Below are 18,365 nucleotides of genomic sequence, written 5' to 3' on the forward strand. Positions count from 1 at the left end.
GCAGACAAATGTTTGGGGAAAGAGGTGATATTCTAAACTAACCCACAGGGCTGGCTAGCATGATGGATAGGATACTCCTTGGATCCCATAAACATCCTGTCAATGTTGAGACACTGTTGGAAAGGACGGCAGTATTCCTCAGAGCTGATCCCCCCCAGTCTAAAACACAGTAACTCACAATTTCCGCAGTTTGCTTAGCCCCGAATATTAAAACAATACCTGTAAAATTTTTTTTTAGTAATTATTATTTTTGCCTCTGGAATGAACCACTATTTGCTGAGTGAAAAGCGAGGCGGCTCCACACTCTGTGCTTGCCATTTCACCACTTACCTCTTCGAATCACATCACCTAAACCTGCACCAGTTACTGTCTGCGTGGGTTTCGAGGGCCAAGTATAAGCACCCACAGAACACTATGATGAGTTTAGTAACCTTGCCCAGTATATATATCCTTCACCACCACTCCTCTTTGGTAAACGTGATTCTTCATAACAAAGACAACCAGATTTACATCGGCAGACCTCTATAGCTTTTTGGGGTTTTTTTTTATGGAGTTCATCCCAGTCCAGAAAGTCTACCTGCAGTGCTGTGGACTACAGTGAGAAACTAGTTGTCCAAGGCTAAACAGGCAGCGCAACACTGAAATTCTTATAAAAATGCTCTCTTCATTTTTTATGAGGTTCTGAAGTACTTTCATATTCAAATACTACAATTGTTTCTAGAGATTTACAGGAGGAAAACTCAGATCTTTACACATTTACTTCTCAGCGTCAAATTTATTTGGTCGTAAATGTACCAGCATTACCATACGCAAAATGCAGAGACAGGGTGTTTTTTAAACACAAAACTCTGGTTTCGACACTAGAAATTAAAATTCGGAGTAAATTTTAAGAAAATTTAGAAAACAGAAGCCACTACAGCGTGAGTCCTATGCAAAAAGTAACAGTGAGAGCCGCGCTGCTGAATTTCTGCAGTATCCACACTATACTGTAAAGCAATTCCAGGATTTCACAGCTCTCCAGGCTCTTCCACAGTCAAGTTTTGTTTTGTTTGGTGGTTGGTTTCTTCCTTTTTAAAAAGAGTGCTTTTTCAGCAGGTTATTTTTAAATGCATTATTCCCACAGCTAATGCAAGCAACTTAAACCAGTTCTCTCAAAAACAAGGTCCAGAAGCAATAACAGACATACAACAGAGCTCAGGCGCCTGAACATGTATTGTCTAGTAATGGTTTCAATTTCTATCTTGTCTCATTTTCCATTTCATTTTAATTGCTGGAATGCATTGGCACGCAGGGGCAGCTAAGAGGTTAGACCAAAACAAGAAGTGGCCTGTTCTTAACTAACCTCCTCTTTGGCATTCCAGGCAAGTTCAGCAAGGCTGCCCGCTGCAGAGCTCTGCTTCAGGCTAAGACATGAGTGTATCTGTTGCTGACAGCAGAAAACAATTGCTTATGCCGTAGTGCTGAAAATGAGACGGTCCTGCCTTAACTTAAGGTCTGAACTGTGTTTCAGTCATCACCTCTGATGACAGCCATTATCTCTAACAAGTACAATTCCTAGAAAAGACCATAGGACCCAAACATCAGCTCCCAGCTTCCTTAGATGTTTTTTGTCCTAAGGCCTTCCTGGTTTGTTAATACCTATGGTTTTCCTCAGCCTTCCCATTCATTCTAAAACTCTCAGTATCTGCTGTAAGTACTTACCAACCATCCTTTTTTTTTTTTTTTTTGTTTTGCGCGGGGGGGACACACAACATGATGGGGAGGGACACATAATGTTAAAAGACAGCTTAATGAGTCTAACGCTAACACAGAACCAGCAGAAAAATCCAACATGAGAAATTCTTATATGTAACTACCAAATCCCACCCAAAATAGAAAACAAACCAATACCAGTAACTACAAAACCATCTAACTTTTGTCACCTGCTCAAACACTAATCCTACTGATCATGGTTGCCTCTTCCATCAATGGAGCTGCATTATCTGAAACTAAAGGCTTTTCTTTCCATTCTATTCTAAATTTGATGGCATGAATATCACTCCACTGAAAAACAATTAACGCACCTCACTCTCAGAACAAATACTTATAGCCCCAAGAAGGTAAATTATTTCTACGCTCAGCAGCAATACAGAGTCACTGGAGCACATTTTTCCCCTTTGAATTGATCCCAATTGATCACCAAAGTCATCTGGACTCATCGCATAGCTTCTGATAGAATTGGGATCAGTGCTCATGTGCCACCACTATAAACTAATGGTATTAGCTTCCCTTGCTGACCAAAATGAGTCTTTAGATAGGTGCCACTTGAAATACCTGGAAAAACAAAAGCAACTTGGCAATTTCAACAGCAAAGTGTTAAAATAAAAAGGTAAGTTTTTACTCATAGTCCACAAGAAAACTCCTACAGCAATACCAAAAGCTCATCTGTACACATTCCTAGGAAAAGTATGATTTGAATAGTAAGCCAAAATGCAGAGTTATCATAACTGGAAGTTAGTAAAAACTTAAGTGATAAAAAATAACAAACCATACATACAAACCCATAAACTTTACTGACTAAGTAAGGTTATTTTTATTGTTGTTCTTTCCTTGTGGTGATGGAAAATTTGGCGTTGACATTTTCAATTTTGTAACAGTAAACGCAAAAGGCAAGGGGAAAGACACAGATCTTCCCAAGGGATGACTTCGGGAGGGGTCGTGCTCAGAATGCTGTCAATTCCACAGAGAATTTAGCAATCTGACTCATGAAGAGATACAATAAATAACAGATTATTTTTTATTTACATGTACTATTCCATATTCATCTAAGAGTAACTTTTTGCTTTTTGACCTGTCAAGTGAACTTCATCTCATAACGTGAGCATATGACAAAGAACCCTTCCCTAGAACTTTCCCTGTTTTGTCTCGTTCCAATAATAAACACTAACAATATATAAAATTCAGTTGTCTAAAAATGTGGAAGATGTTACAGTTTTATCTTTAGTTAAGCAGAAGTGTTTAGAGACGTTCAAGATTTATTTTCAGTAGAATGCCAAGCATCCCATTTCCTGGAAGCCATCTCCTCCCCAGGTAGTAATAGAGAATGAATTGGACTTTGATGAAAGCAATGGTTTGTATAATAGTTGTGAAGCTATTTCTGAATTGCTATAGCATGTGATGAATGTATACAATGTATCTTGATTTAACCAGCAATGACTTTTATTAAGTTTAATTACTTCACTCTGTGGCTTTCAATTGAGGACAGTGTTAAAATAAATGCTACTTCTTGGAATAATAATAAAAAATAAATCGCAAATACGTAGCACTTGCAAAACATCTCCAGTATTTTCTGAATTACTTAAGCCCAAATTCTCTCTTTATAGTTTTGTAAAATCTGACACCTTGTATAACTACAGCAATGAGTCCTAAAGGAAAAAGACTTGTCAGATTTATTAAAAAAAGTCTTCAGTATGGTTTTTGGGCAATTAATACTGTACTTACTTTCTACTGTTGTTATTTAATCTGGAGCTGACGGATAACACATCTTTTAAGTCAGTGAGTAGTGTTTCTCTCTTTTAGGTACACCTGTACAAAGTATTTGTGTCAATTATTTTAATTGAAATCATAAGCAATTTTTACATTTAGAACCTCAGCTGCTTCTTTTTAGCCTCCTTCCTCGGCTTATTACTCCAAAAGATCTCAAGCAGAAGTAGCGATTCCTGTACTTTAATGTGATAGGAAGACATAAATAAATGTTTGAAATTAAAATTCTAAGAAAAATTCAGGTACGACTACAGATAAACACCAAATAACCTTAAGTGAGCATCATTCCTGTTATGAATGCAAGAGGTTCAGGGATCCTAGGACATAAAACAACTGCAAAATTCTAAGATCAAATTATTAACTACAAATATCATAGAAAAGGCAACATAAACTTCCAAACCAGATTAATATTGGCAGTCTTCATTTTTAAGTGCAAGGAAAAGTTTTTGAAATAACACATTAGTACCTCAAACAAAAATAAAACAAACTACAAATATCAGCTGCTCCATGACCATGTCCTGAGGACACAGTTGACTGTTTCCGAACAACGACACAGACTCAGACCTTGTATTAATAAAATGTAATGAAAGGTCAAGATCACATTTTTGTAATAACTTCTAAATCTTTGTGTGTTCGAAATAATCCCTTCTATGGTCAGGTACTTTAGTTCAAACCAAACTTTATTAAAGTTTTGACATGACTTAATAGGATCTTGCTCAAAATACACAGATATTTTAAAAACTAATAAGCTGTGAAGAACATAAACATTACTTTAAAATCTAAAATTAGGAAAGTGTCATTCTAACTTACAGGGTTCAATTCTGACCAGTTTTCTAGATGATTTCTGAGAAAACATGAGTGAGCCACATTGCTGGCTTAAAATTTCAGACAAAGTTAATGTCATCTTCTTCAGCAATTGTTCCAGTGGTGTAAAATGTATTAATAGCAAAAAGCAGCATTAATTATTTGACATCTGGGAGTGTGTTAAAAGCAGATATTTGTTGAAAATTTAAATTAATTACAAATTTCTCAGTAGCCTAGATAAAGCCTACAGACTACAGTCACTGTGAAGATACAAGGGGTTTATACTTTTTAGGTGTGATTGTCATTGTGCAATTTAGCCTATGTTACTAAACAGAAATTTTTTTTATCTATCATAATCCTGCTCAGATTTCATCTCAGCACCCACCTTACACCCTAGAGAGAGCAGGTTTTGCATCCCCTTATTTAAACAAGAGAAGATAAAATAGAATGAAAAGCAAGTAACATAGACCTAGTATCTGCATTTAATCAGTATGCTCCTTCCTTCCTTGCACCCGATATCCTTTTTCTTGTTTTCATCACCCTCTACTTCCCCTGTTATCCTGCTCCCTCACATGGTGGCTCATGTGACTCAAGTCTCAGGTAGGAGGTAGGGGAACACAGGCACAGCATTATCAGCTGGTTGGGATGGAAATCATCCTTCACCTTTCTGACCACCCAGCCCCAGTGGCTGCAGTAAATCCAAATCCTAGGTAGCAGAGATTTGCAGGCACAGCCTTTCTTCCTTTCCCAGTTCTGTGACACAATTTGAGCCCAAAGAAGGGCAGCAGCAGGGCAGCTGCGACCTGCCCTAGCTCATGCGTGGCTGGAGCAGGCTGCAGCTCCCTCAGAGCTTTAGTGTTAATGGGTGGTTGGTTTTATTTTACTTTTCTGCCAAGATTTCACGTTCAAATCAGAAAAAAAAAAAACCAGAAAGAAACAGAACATACTAATTGTCTTTAATAAAGGCTCTTTCTCTGATTCTTCCCAAGTCAGTAACAGGAAAAGAAACACACACGGTGCTCATGGTGTGCACTTCAACATTACTGTGCAAGAAAGCAGATCTATGAATCAGGATGACATTTAACAGATGGGGAAAAAATAATCATGAACTGCCTGGCCTAAACACTGTTGTGCAGGCTCAACTTGTCTATCTTCCTCACTCCCACTCTACCTGCTGTATGCAGAAACAACATTCATTACCAGTTATTCAGGAAAAACAAAGCCCCTTTGGCTAGCTGGGAGTCAAGGGATCTGGGTTACAGTTGATGTTCTGCCAGACTGCTCTGGAGTCCTGGAAGGACACTTTGCCATTTCCCATTTTTCTTTTTCCCCCCTCTAAAAAATTAGCCTAGCAAGACTTGTCTTAATTACACACTTAGTGATGCTAATTATTTATCTATATAGAGCGTTTGAAAGCACTGACCGCGAGGTGTCCCAGAGCTAAAAGTCATTAATGTTATACACCTTTAATCACCAATAACATCCAGTGTTAACTCATTAATAAATAACTGGTCATTTTTCTCAAGCTGAGATTGCCGCAGTTCTAAACACAATGTATCACAACTAGGTAAGGCTAAAAATAAAATGCTGTCTATAATTTGGAAATCTAGAAGCCCTCTTTCCAGCAGGACAGCTGTCCAAATATGGAAGCCATGTTTGAGCTATAGCGGGTTATCAGCTATTTATAGCTTTAATTTCCTAAAGATTCAAGAGAAAAAGCAACTGGTTCTGAACTTTATTATCATTACTTCATTATCGTAGGTAGGTGGCAGAGTAAGCATTTCTTGTAAATTTGTTTCGGCCAGATTTCTTATTTAAATGGCTGTCGCACCACTGCCCAGAAGCTCTAAAAGTAACGGTGACAAAATAAGAAAGATTGTGCAGGTAATGGGACCAAGGATAAAAAAAAAATGTCACCAATCTTTTAGCTAAGTTCATAGTTAACCATAAACAGAAGACAGGGATGCATAAAATATGGCATCACCGTCTCTTCCACTAATCCCTGCCTCAGAGAAACAGTGCAACCTGCATATACATTTCTACTAATCAAATATTAAAACAACTCTTTTGACATTGTGCTATGTTTCCTGTCACATCAGTCACTATCGAATTGACATTTCTTGTCTCTTAGGGTAAGATGAGACTGTGTGAGACATCTGAGAAGTTTATGTGATAAAACAGTTCAGAGTGCTAATACACTCATTACTGAGGTATTCAGTTGTTGACATTACTTGAGAACAATGTCCCTAAAATGTCTTTCTAAAAATTAATATATCTCTTGTTTAAAAAATGGGGCATGCCTACTATTAAACAGAGGGGTGGGAGAGTGTTCCAAGCCAGCACCCTCCCCAAATCTTCCCGTGGATGCATTTTGGCTTGTTCAACTATTCATAATATATATGAAAATTTCTGGAAGAAAGGCATCTCAATTTTTGTATTGCTTCAAATGGGTGATTTGACACAGTATTCCAAAAGGGATAAAAATAAAAGTGTTGGTATGTAACCTATTTGTCCAGTATGGAGACAAAAAGGAGAGCCAGTCTGCCAGTCAGGAGCGCTGGTATGGCATGCTGGCACACACAGCCCATTTTGAACACTTATCTGACCTCTCATAATAAACAGCAGGCTTTACAGCATGCTGAGAGGTTCAATTTATTCAGTTTTTTCTGGACCAAGTGGAGACCCCAGAGTCAGGGGACTTACTTCCTCTCAATTCCTAACATTAAGATACAATTCAGTGTCGAACAGCAAGAAACAAAAGGGGGAGCTGGTATCTCTCCAAGCCTCCTCATCACTGTTCTTTATTGTCACCGGCTGCTAGGACCTCCACTTCTGCTGAGGTGGAAAGGGACACAGGTAGTGTGAGCAGAGGATACCTTTGCCCTCATGCTGAGACAGGTATATAATGGAACATGCTCACATAGGCAGGAAGATAAGCAGCGCTTTTTCTTCTCTCCCTGGAAAGGTATGCACATCTTGCTGGAATATCAAGACATTCTTGATTCTGGACAACCATTCAGGGAGAAAGAAGTGAAACAGATGTGTGGGGAACAGCACAAGAATTGAAAAGAGGAGAAGGGAACTAACAACAGAAAAAAATGCAGAAAGCAACGATGGGATGTCTGACACCGATGTGGGCTTCAACAGAATAATGAAGTGCCCGAGCAGGCCAATACAGCTCAAATGAAAAGGGAAGGTGGCAGCATTTTCACAATGCTAGAAAAGAACAGTGGGTAGTTTGGAATAGCCGAAATGGAAATGATTTGGGAGAGCACAAGCGAGGCTATTTTTAGAGATTATTACAAGTATGAAGCTGGGTTTCTGCAATAAGGCTGGAAAAGAAGGAACAGGGTAGAATATACACTAAGAAAGACCAACAAAACAAAACGCTGGTGTCTGCGTGTGGGGTAAAGAAGAAAGAAGTGGCAAGAACAGTGCCAACATTCCAGGCAATAGCAGAGTGGGGTAATTTATTGTGACAGCTCGGGAGTTGGGATGGCAGGGCTCCCGGAGACAAGTTCAGCATTCCTCTGTGCTGCAGACAAACCAAGGGACGCATGGGCAAAATGCCTGGGAAGGTGAAAGAACTGATTCTAGATGAGAGGGTGGAGGTCAACAGCAGAGGAGTCTGTTTGGAAGCCATCAGATGCAATGGAAATCAACAGATGCAACTTGTTACACTAGGAAAGTTGATAAAAGGACTCTAGCAGAGACAGAAAGAAAACGTTTTGCCATTTGCACTGGTTACATGCACTGAAGTGTTCTGTGGTGCTTAACTAATGCTGCCACTATCCACTCTGGCCTCCTACAACTCAGTTACAAGTGGCATACACACTCAAGTACAGTGCTCATCAAAATCAAAATCAGTGTCACATGCAAAGCACAGCAAACCCCACAGAAAATGAGGGTAACATTTTTGCATGTCTAAAACCAGCTTTGCTTCACGTATCACCGTTAAGCATTTCCAGCATAATAATTAACATTGCGAAGAATAAAAACTTGAGCCCAGCAGGCTTTTCTCATAAGAAAACTGGTCAGCTAGTTCAGACTACTTTTCTTCCTGTAACATACCTATTAAATGCTCCAGACTGTTTAATGTGATAAAAACGTCTAGACTGTTTTTTAACTGAAAACTTAAAGAAGAGAGTTCTTTGACCTTGGCTAGCAAACCCCTTTGCTCCTTTCTTGGTAAGCACGATAACGTGCACACTGTAGTTCTGCAGACCACACTTTCCGTATACATACAATAAATGCATTTTTGGTATCTTTATAAATCTTCTGAGATTTTACATACTAGCCCAGGGAAATGTGAAGAATATACACACACTATATACATACAATACTGTATAGCGTTGCTTTGCAAGGAAAAATCTGGAGGTTATAAAAAAGTGCAGATATTGTTGAGGAAAAGATGACAGAGCACATCCCACAGTCCAGTAAACAAGAAAAGCAGAAAACTAACTCAAGAAGCTCTATTAAGATTGATAAAGAGCAAGATGCTTGGCTGAAGCAGGCAGTAAAGGTAGAGTTTAGGCAAGAACTCCCAATGGGCACATTAGAAAAAGTGTTACACATGTGAATCAGTGCATTCGATGCTTTGTGGTCCCTTGTTGCCCTCACAGTCTTCAGCAGCTGCTTGTTTTTGTATAACAAAACTTCTGACAATTACAATCACTCTAAACTTAGTTGCAAGTACACAATTTATACTAAAAATATCTCTGGCAGTGAAATTACCCAGCTCAACTGGTACATACCCTTCAGCCCTTTCTTTTTAGGCTCTATAAATCTGCATCTGTGGAGTGGGTCATGGTCAAGGAACAGGTGCATCTGATTCTTGTCAGCATGTGCGACTTGCATGTTGGAAACTAAGCTGCATACCATGGAAAAAGCTTGAGAAGAAACACTATCCCTGGACGCCACTCATTGTAGCCGACTCTCGTAGGAAATATAACTTGCCAAAAGAATTAACGGACAATGTGATGTGACAGAAACATTGCTTTGGCACAGTCACAACTGGACTGTCAAATCATGTATCAGAGTCCCACTTCCCATCTTCCTGTACCCCATTTGTTCCCAGAGCAATCTTAACATCCTGTGGATAATTTTTTGTTTAAAATGCTCTTCATCCTCATTCAAGACCCTAACTAACTCTTGTTCTCTGTGATCAGACCATAAAGTGCACTGCCAGTCAGAAGAGCTGAAGAAGAGACAACTGACCGCTCTACAGGAAAACAATGAAGGGCTTGGGAATATCTATGAGAAGGTTGTCTCAAGGGAAGAAATGGCAGCTTTTCCACATTAAAAAACTGAGGGCAGAAAGATCTATACAGTGAAGGTACTGGCCCACCACCGAGCACTTCTGGTTTCCATTCTCCTTAAGATACTATTTTTCCTGAGCAAGTCACAATGTTCCGCTCTGTTAAAAGCAAGAATGGAGTTTTTCAGCATCACCGGGGAAGGTGATTTTATTGGTTTTGAAGCACTCTGATACTACACAACTACACTATGCAATGGAGAACAGACCGACCAAGATGCCAATGTCTAAAATGAGTCTTCCGTGAAATAACTACGCATACAAGTTAAAAGCTTGGAGAAGGAAGGTTGCAAGCTAGGGGTTTGTTGTTTTGTTTGTTTGCTTGTTCTTTTAAAATAAACAAATATAGGTTTTAGATCAATAAATCTTTTTGTCAGCACACTCTCCTGCAATCTTTTTTTCCTGTATAGTTCCCATCCATGTCAGAGGGTGCGCTTTGCATAATCCTGGCACTGCTGAATTAAATCCCTTCTTTGCTCCATATATGCACAGTTCCTTTGGGCATCTGAGTGAAATGGCACATGTAGGGAAAAGGGAATATGCCCAGCCAGTGTTTCTCTGGAAAGCCCCGTGCCATCCCAAGTAACACAGAGTGGTCTGCAAGGTTTTTTTTATGTTGAGCAGCTGGCAAAAGTCTTCTGAAGGCAGGCACTCAGTCTGTGCTTACTGAGATACCAGGTTGTTGGCAAGGTTTTTTTTGGATGGGAGACAAGAGCAGCACAGGGAAGAAAGAGGCTACTGCTTCTCCTGAAACAGAAGTAGCTGGCACAGAAGCAGAAAGAACAGATTTTATAGTTATAGCCTTCCCTTCCAAAGCTGTATTTCTACTGTTTTCTCCAAAATCGTGATAGCATGGGCTAGTTAAGGGTTAATCAATACTATTGTTCATTGTGCAGTATGCAAACTAACATGCATTAATATTTGTGTTTAAGAAAGTGTTAACTAACTGTGCTATCCTCAGAGTACCCTTGATTAACCACATTAAGGGCCCAGGTATCTATTGGCTTTGTAAACAGGCAGAGTGATGGACACCACTGTCCCCAAGTTAATTGTTACCAGTGTGTGCTGGAGACAACCACTTATCAGAGGTAACCAGAGTAACCTAACTGCAGAAAACCCAGGAAAATGCAACACAGCTGCTTGTTCAGAGTGCCAGCAAAACATGAGCCCTTTTGGAGTGATGAGGGATGACAAAAGGAGCCGATCCAACACTCTCTCACTGAAAAGAGCGGTCTAACCCCTCCCTTCTGCTTCCTTTTGGATGATCCCATTCCTGCTAGCCCGAGTGATCCCAGCTTAGCCAGTTCCTCTCTGTACAGCGGTGGAAAGCTATTCACTTGGTATTTTCTGCTAGCTTCATGCACTGTATCCTGGTCACACAGGAGTCGAGTCATGACCAGAACCAGCAGAAAGGAAAGACTGGCAGTGTGTGGCTGAGACAAGCAAAAGTAGCAAGTTTTCCGGTGGCAGCAAACTGCGATACTGGGCCAGCCAAGGTGGTGTGTCACACACTACTGGGAAGAGACTATTGTGATTTTGAAAACTTAATGACTTTGAGTACGCTTTCTCTCAGCATTGATTCTCTGCAGTCCATTTTGTCAGGACTGTTGGTCTGATCTACTAATTCTCAAACAAGTTTGCTATTTCTGTAAATTTTACAACAGACTGCAAACTCCGCTTTAAGTAGAACTGTACCTGTTTACATAGGGGTTTAAGAGCTTGCTTACTGTAACATAAAAAAGCAAACCCACAGCTACAGCTACCATAGCTGGTAAGTTGAAACATATCTTCGAGAGCTACTTTTTTTTTTTAAATAAATCCTGTGTGAACATAAAGAAACAGCAGAACTATTAAGCAGAACAGAGACACAAAAGTAATTCTTAGATTGTTTTTGAAGCTATGGTTAAAGGAGAGAACCTAATTTTAAAGTTTAAGATGACAATACATGAAAATCAGGTTGAATATAAGATCATGCAGGTGCTGGATGCGATAAGCAGAGAAACTGCACTTTCTGTCAGAAATCCAAATTCATGCACAAGATAAGAAATAAGTTACTCAGGCAAACCCATCACTGGCAGAACTATCAGATCTAAGGAACAAAGGCCACTCTTCAAGCTTCTGTAATGGACAGTCCTCTGTTAGAATTGAAGAAATCAGACTTCCTTTTGCTTTCAGACTGGGTCCCAATAGGCACATGGTAACATCATTTCTATGCAAACCTGCCTTTCTTAGAAGGTGTGGCTTTGTTTTGGAGTAGAAGTATGAAACCAGGATATAAACCAGGTTTATATACCAGGATAAAAATTGCCACAAGATCCAAAGCTAACAAAAAGGCATAACTATAAATAAGAGCTACTTGAACCTCTATGACTCTGGTCTCTGGCATCTGCCACAAATTGAACTCAAGGAAAACAGTCTCATCAGCAATACTACACTGCAGAGCAAAGCCACCCACTCTGTAATCATACCCGCAGCTGAAATTGAGACATGCCCCCACAGACCTGCTTTAGAGATGACATGCCATAAGACCAGTTACTCAGTGTTGTTTATAAAATACTCTTGAAAAATTTCAGTCAGTGTTAAACAAGCAAACAAAAAAATAATAAAAAATGAAGCCTTTTTCCCCCCATAGAGGGGTATTAAGAGACAGACTTTTTCCTGCATCAAGAGTACAGAGGATTCTTGGAGAATGTGATGCCTCAAATCCACCATTTTATTCACACAAAAATCTTCTGGCATGAATTAAGTGATGTTTCCAACTGGAACTTGGTGGTCCCTCTGTGATAACACTGGTCAAAGACCAGACATATCTGATACACAGAGAAAAAGCAGCTCAGGCTACAATAGCACATGAATGTTTTATTCACGTCTTCAGTGGGCACAATTACTCTGTGCAATGTAACACACAGACATGCGAGTCAGCCCTGAGCTGGCAGTGTTTTGCCATACTTTCTGGGGTGCTAGAAGCAACCTCACTGTGCAGGTTAATTTAGTCTGCTGCTCAGCCACACAGAGCTCCATGTTACTGCAGCTAGGCTGCTTCCAGCTCATTGAGTGCTTGCTCAGGGATCTTGGGGATTTCTACCCATTACGGTATGTAGGGCAAACATACCTTCTGCTGCAACACTCTAGTGTGAATGCTGTTTCACAGTACATTTGCAGTCACTCAAAACAGGCTGGCTGAAAGCCTTAAAATATCACAAAGCAGTCTGTGAAGCAATCAGAGATGATTTTAGACTGCAGTAATATTCTCAAAGACTTTTCATTAACACTTGTCTTTATTCTGAATAACAACCTGCAGTTACTGATCCTCCATAAATTACTCTGTACTAGCAGTATGGCTGTAATACTCATTTTCACAACGTACAAAAACGGTACCTGCTCCCATGTAACATATCAAGATGGTGAAAATGCAGGTCTCTAATACATTTCTGTCTTCCAACTATGAGCCTCTCCAGGTAGGTGCACTACAAGGTAAGATTACTTCAGCAAAGCACAGGTGAAATCCAAACTCCAGGTTTGTACTGTAACCTTTAAAATTAAAAGTTTACTTCAATAAAATTATTGTTTCAGTTGAAACAAACTCAGGAAACTGAAGCAAATTCAACTGTGAAAAAGCATGCATTCTTCCCCACTGACTCCGACCTGTATTCGGCTTACATATCACTCCTTAGGAAGGACCCAAGCAATGTTTCAAAGCAAGCAACCCACTTGCTAGACTCAAGTGACCATCTCAAGAATATCACCAAACCTATTTTTTTTTTTTGCACATCAAGCCTATTTTTTTCTTATTCTGTAAAAGACATAAGCAAACAATTATAAATGATAACAGTCAACATACAGAGATAAAACAAAACTGCTCAGTCAACTTCAGGGAAGAGGCCGGTGCCTCTGTTCGGAACAATGTGAGAGAGAAGTGGGATGGTGGGACACCTGGGAGGTGCAAAGGATGCAAGTCTCGACCATTCTGTTGGTAGAGGATCAGCCAGTATCACTCTGTATGACACACTCAATGTTACCACAATTTTCACAACACTTCTGCTTCTCCCAAAGGCATTGACAGCACATGGTGGTTGCAAAGAAAACTTGGAAATATGACTTTATTGTCCCTGAAATATCAGTAAGATCAGAGACAAATAAATGAATGCAAACACGTACGCACAAATTTTAGTTACTTCTTTTGGATACTTCTTGAGCATTCAGTTTGCATGATTTCATACAGCTCTGGCTGCCATAAGAATTTGAAGCTCTAGCAGTAACAGACATTTCTCATCAGTATAATGTACTCCGAGGCACCTTGCATGTCTCAAGTGATACAAGCCATCTGAAGCAATGCTAGAATTGTATTTTTTTTTACATCTTCTTATGGAGGAGGAGGAAAAAAGTTGCTTGCCAAACATTTGAGATAGGTGCAGAATGAACCTGACAGAATACAGCTTACAGGTTATAAAAAAAAGATTTTTTTTTTTTTTTTTTTAAAAAAAAGCACATAGACCTAGCCAGAAGGACAAAGGGATGCTAGATCCAGAATCACTAATCTGGGAAATCTCCAGATAAAGATTAGCCAGTATCATTTGGTTTGGCTGTGAAAATTTTGCTCAGGTCTTAATTATATACCATTTATAAAGGTCTTTGAACAGTTTGAATGTAAATACAGACAATAACTTTTTTTAAAAATAGCGTTCTGATGCTGAAAGTACAACAAGAAAACATAGTTGTAAAAGGCACAGAGACTGAAAATCCAGTGAATGTATACCTTGATGAAAAACCAGATGATCTGGTCTAACTTTCAATTTTCTTCCCAGGGCAGTCCCACCTGCTTAATGAAATGCAAATTATGCCTTACTAGCAAGTCTTACTAATTTGTATTACCTGTTTCATGTAGGATGAATACAATAGAATGCTAGCTCAAAACATATAGAGCCTCGAGATTCAATTTCTGCTAAACCAAATCATAGGGACTATTTTCTTGTACATAACCAATAATAAAGAATAAGCAACAGCAATAGATTTTGTTAGTATCGGTATTAACCAGCTGTAATAAGCAGAAAGCCAGAAGAACAGTGAGGAATATTGGTGGAATGAACTGAAAGTGATAGTACTTAAGGAAGGTTTCTGTGTATTGTGGACATCAGGACAAGCTTGAATAAAGATAATTAATGAGTACAGGCTTGGATACATTACACTTTCACCCCATTTTAACATCACAGAATCTTGTTTCTTTGTATCTTACAAAAGAAAAACATTTCAGGATTAGAGAATGTTGTTTAGTAAACAGTCACTGAGAAATAATACATTAGGTTTTTTTAGAGATTAGCAAGGTAATCTTATATAACATCTTCATTTCACCTTGTTTTTTCTTCCTGGTCATAAATCATACACCTGATGTGTACTCTTCCTAGAGTAAATATAGCAATATATATATATATAACCTCTCGGAAAGACGGGACAAAAATTAAAGCTAACTTGTTTCATTTCCTACTCTTGTATAAAATAACATTCTCCTGTTTCATCGCAATACATAGTGCAAAATCTGTGCTTAAGTCTTATGTTGTTTATTGATAACCACTGAAATAGATTTCTGATGGGCAGAAAATGGCAATAAATGGTAAAGCAAAAATACCCCAAAAATAAATTGAAGAGAAAATATCAGAGAATGCTAGTGAATTCAAAGACATTTTCTCCACCCAAATCTTGTAATAAATAGTATAATTTTACCTTTTTCACAGACTGCTAATCTTATTTTTTTTTAAGATGTACTGACATATACTTAATCAGCTTCTTGAAGTTAAAATTTATGTGTAGAGCAGGAGGAATCAATGATCTTAAATGAAAAATGCACCATTCAATATTTTTACCTTAGTTTTCAGCATATTGTATATACATTCAACTCTTCCTTTAAAAAAAAGCAAAGGAAGATTAAGAGGTAGAAGGGAAAAATTCCTCTTTACATCTCTTCAGGATTTAAAAATCAAATTCTAGCACTGTAGTAAACTCAACTACATACAGCATTGTTCATCAGATGGTTGGAAAGGTCCCCAGAAAAACAGACCCCTCTCACAGACAAGAAAAAGGCTACGAATGGCAGAAAACAGAGATGATCTAAGAGAATAATTTTATTTATTGTCTAACAGATGTGTAACGGTATTAATTTTATATACCAGAGGGTCAATTTTCACCAGAACATCTAATCTGACATTGCACAACTACTACATTTGTGCTTTCAGTTAAGCACCTATACATATCCAAACAGCCAGCTGGGAGAAGTTGGCTCATTTAGATGTATACAGCTCCTTGAGCTATGGGTTTGAAAACCACGAACTACACTTCCACAGGAGCACGGGAATAAAATAATAAGTTTAATGAAATGGTCAGAATCACCTCAGACTCAGCTAACTCACTCTTCTGTGAACTCCAGTGAATCATTACTTGCACTATTACATGTTTAAATATGCTTGCAAATCTGGTCGAAGTAATGTGTGAAGTCAAAACCACATCAAAGCACAGCTAGGTCCCTGAAAATCTGGTTCCCCTGAAGGTACTGAGGACGTTACCATTTTGTTCCCGGGGTCAAAGTTCTACCCACATCTCCTGGTCCACTCCTCTGAACGTCACAAATGCTTACTAATAATTTTCCTATGATTCTTGACTTGTTCATAAGGTCAACTTTCTGAAGGTCACACGCTGCCGCAGTACCTATCAAATTCTTCTAGGACAGCCTGGACGCTCTTTCCAAGTATAAAGCATACATTTTTGTTTCTTGTCATCACAGGATTTTCCCCAATCTATTTTGAGAATTATTCCCACAGAAATATCTAACAGATTTGCATTACCATACAAGTTAAAGATGAAATAAGCGCCCTGCTTCTACTTCGTTACTTTTCAACCATAGCTAGCAAAATTGCCATTCCTAGTAGCTGAGCCAAAGTAAAATTCATAATGTCATCATGTTGGATCCACAGTATTTTTTGTTAATTTGCAGGTTTCGTGTTCATTCTTATTCCATGCTTTGAATATGCTTGGATCCGAAAACCATTTTCCTGAGATACATTCCAAACATTCACAATCTAAATGCTGCAGAGGAATCTGTAATTTATAGTAAGACTTAAACTTTTGCTTAGCTGTGTAATTCCCTCTATCTTAAATCACCTTTATTAGCTACTTTTACCATGAGTGCTTTACTAGAATGGTCATTGCTTGAAAATATGGCTTCAGTAATATTAAAGGTAGCAAGTCTCCTACTGTTCTTTGCAGTGATCCCTTAACATAGGGGGAACAATACAAATAGATTGGGCAGACTTAAAAGGACAGATTAAAATCAGTATGAAGATGTCATCAAGTATAGTAGCATACCAAAGTGAGTGTCAGCTGCAAAAGATGTGACTGGTGGTGAACTACAGTTACGAAGAATAACCACAAGCTTCATTTTAATCTGATTTTTTTTTTCTTCAGCATGAACTCTTGCTGTCTTCTACATGCTTGGAAAAATTCACAAGTACATCATCTAGTACTAGATAAGATCTTAGCTTTTGGGTAGCTTTCCTTCAAACTATTTCTCTCTATAAAATTAGTAAGCTTTTCTAAATTTGACATTTAGTGACTAAAAGGTCCAAAGTAATCAGAAAGATTTATCTTCTGATGTGCTGCCAACCATGTTCAAAATGGCCTGTGTCTTAAGTGCAGGTTTTAAGATTTTACATATATATATGTGCATACATAAAGATAAAATATATATATATATATAAAACTTGCATCATTCAGTGCAGAGAGACTATTTTGAGATACCTCATTATTTCGTTAGTTAAGCATATTAAAATTTTTGTGCAAAATTTAACTGTTTTTAACGGATTTAGAAGACTGCAAGTCTTGGGCAAAGGGGCACAGCTGTTAATTTTAATAACTGATTGACACATTAATTACAATAAGTCAGTAAATATCTGATTTCGGGCAGTTTTGCAGATCTCTGATTGTTAATGTGTAACTTCAATATTTTTTGTTAAATTAAATAACAACATCAGCTTCATGAAAGCTGTTTTTAAAAGGTGCGTGCATCTTTTCAGATAGAAAGCCACCAAATTCTGCAGTACTAAATAGATAGAAATGCACATCTTCCTTCCAAAAAAACCCCCAAACCCAAACCAACAACAACAAAACACCATTAGTCCTTGTACTGGAGAAGACTCAGAATGAGAGTCATCTACTGCATTATCCAGGCCCTGGAAGAGCCAAACCCATTGCATTCTGATAGACATGACTGCTTTCACGTAAACACCTTCAGTGCTCTGAAGGCAACAAGCAGTCTATTCAAGTGCTTCACTATCCTTTACCTTGGAAAAAGTTTTTCCTAGTTTAAATTTTCATAGATTTCCATATTTCTTACCCTAGACACCACGGCACATGGGTTTTTCCTCTTCTCTTTGCAGAAACCTCTCGAATATTTAAAGCCCAGGGTTAACCAATGATCAATTTTCCAATGATCGCTTTCAGAGACTGTAATCTGTTTAAAAGTTATTCAAATGATAAAATGATCTAATGTTAAGGATGACTAATGAGAGAGGCAGCTGACAACACGCTCACTCCACACAGTGTTTAGGACAGGCAGTTTCATCTGCTTCATAGCCTGGTTGTTACTTTATAGAAAAATTAAAGTCACAACTTAAAGACAATAATAATGAAAAAAAAATCAGTTGGAAACTTGGAAGCATCTTGCAGACAGCAGAGAAAC

The 18,365-nt window shown here is 38.4% G+C and overlaps 1 protein-coding gene across 4 annotated transcripts in view; it reads right to left on the bottom strand.

Moving 5' to 3' along the window:
- The window catches only part of PLCB4 (phospholipase C beta 4), a 206,113-nt gene that overhangs the window by 95,513 nt on the left and 92,235 nt on the right, over positions 1-18,365 (bottom strand). The gene's annotated exons all lie outside the window — the stretch shown is intronic.

Source organism: Grus americana, chromosome 3 (genome assembly GCF_028858705.1).
Source record: "Grus americana isolate bGruAme1 chromosome 3, bGruAme1.mat, whole genome shotgun sequence".
NCBI lineage: Eukaryota > Metazoa > Chordata > Aves > Gruiformes > Gruidae > Grus > Grus americana.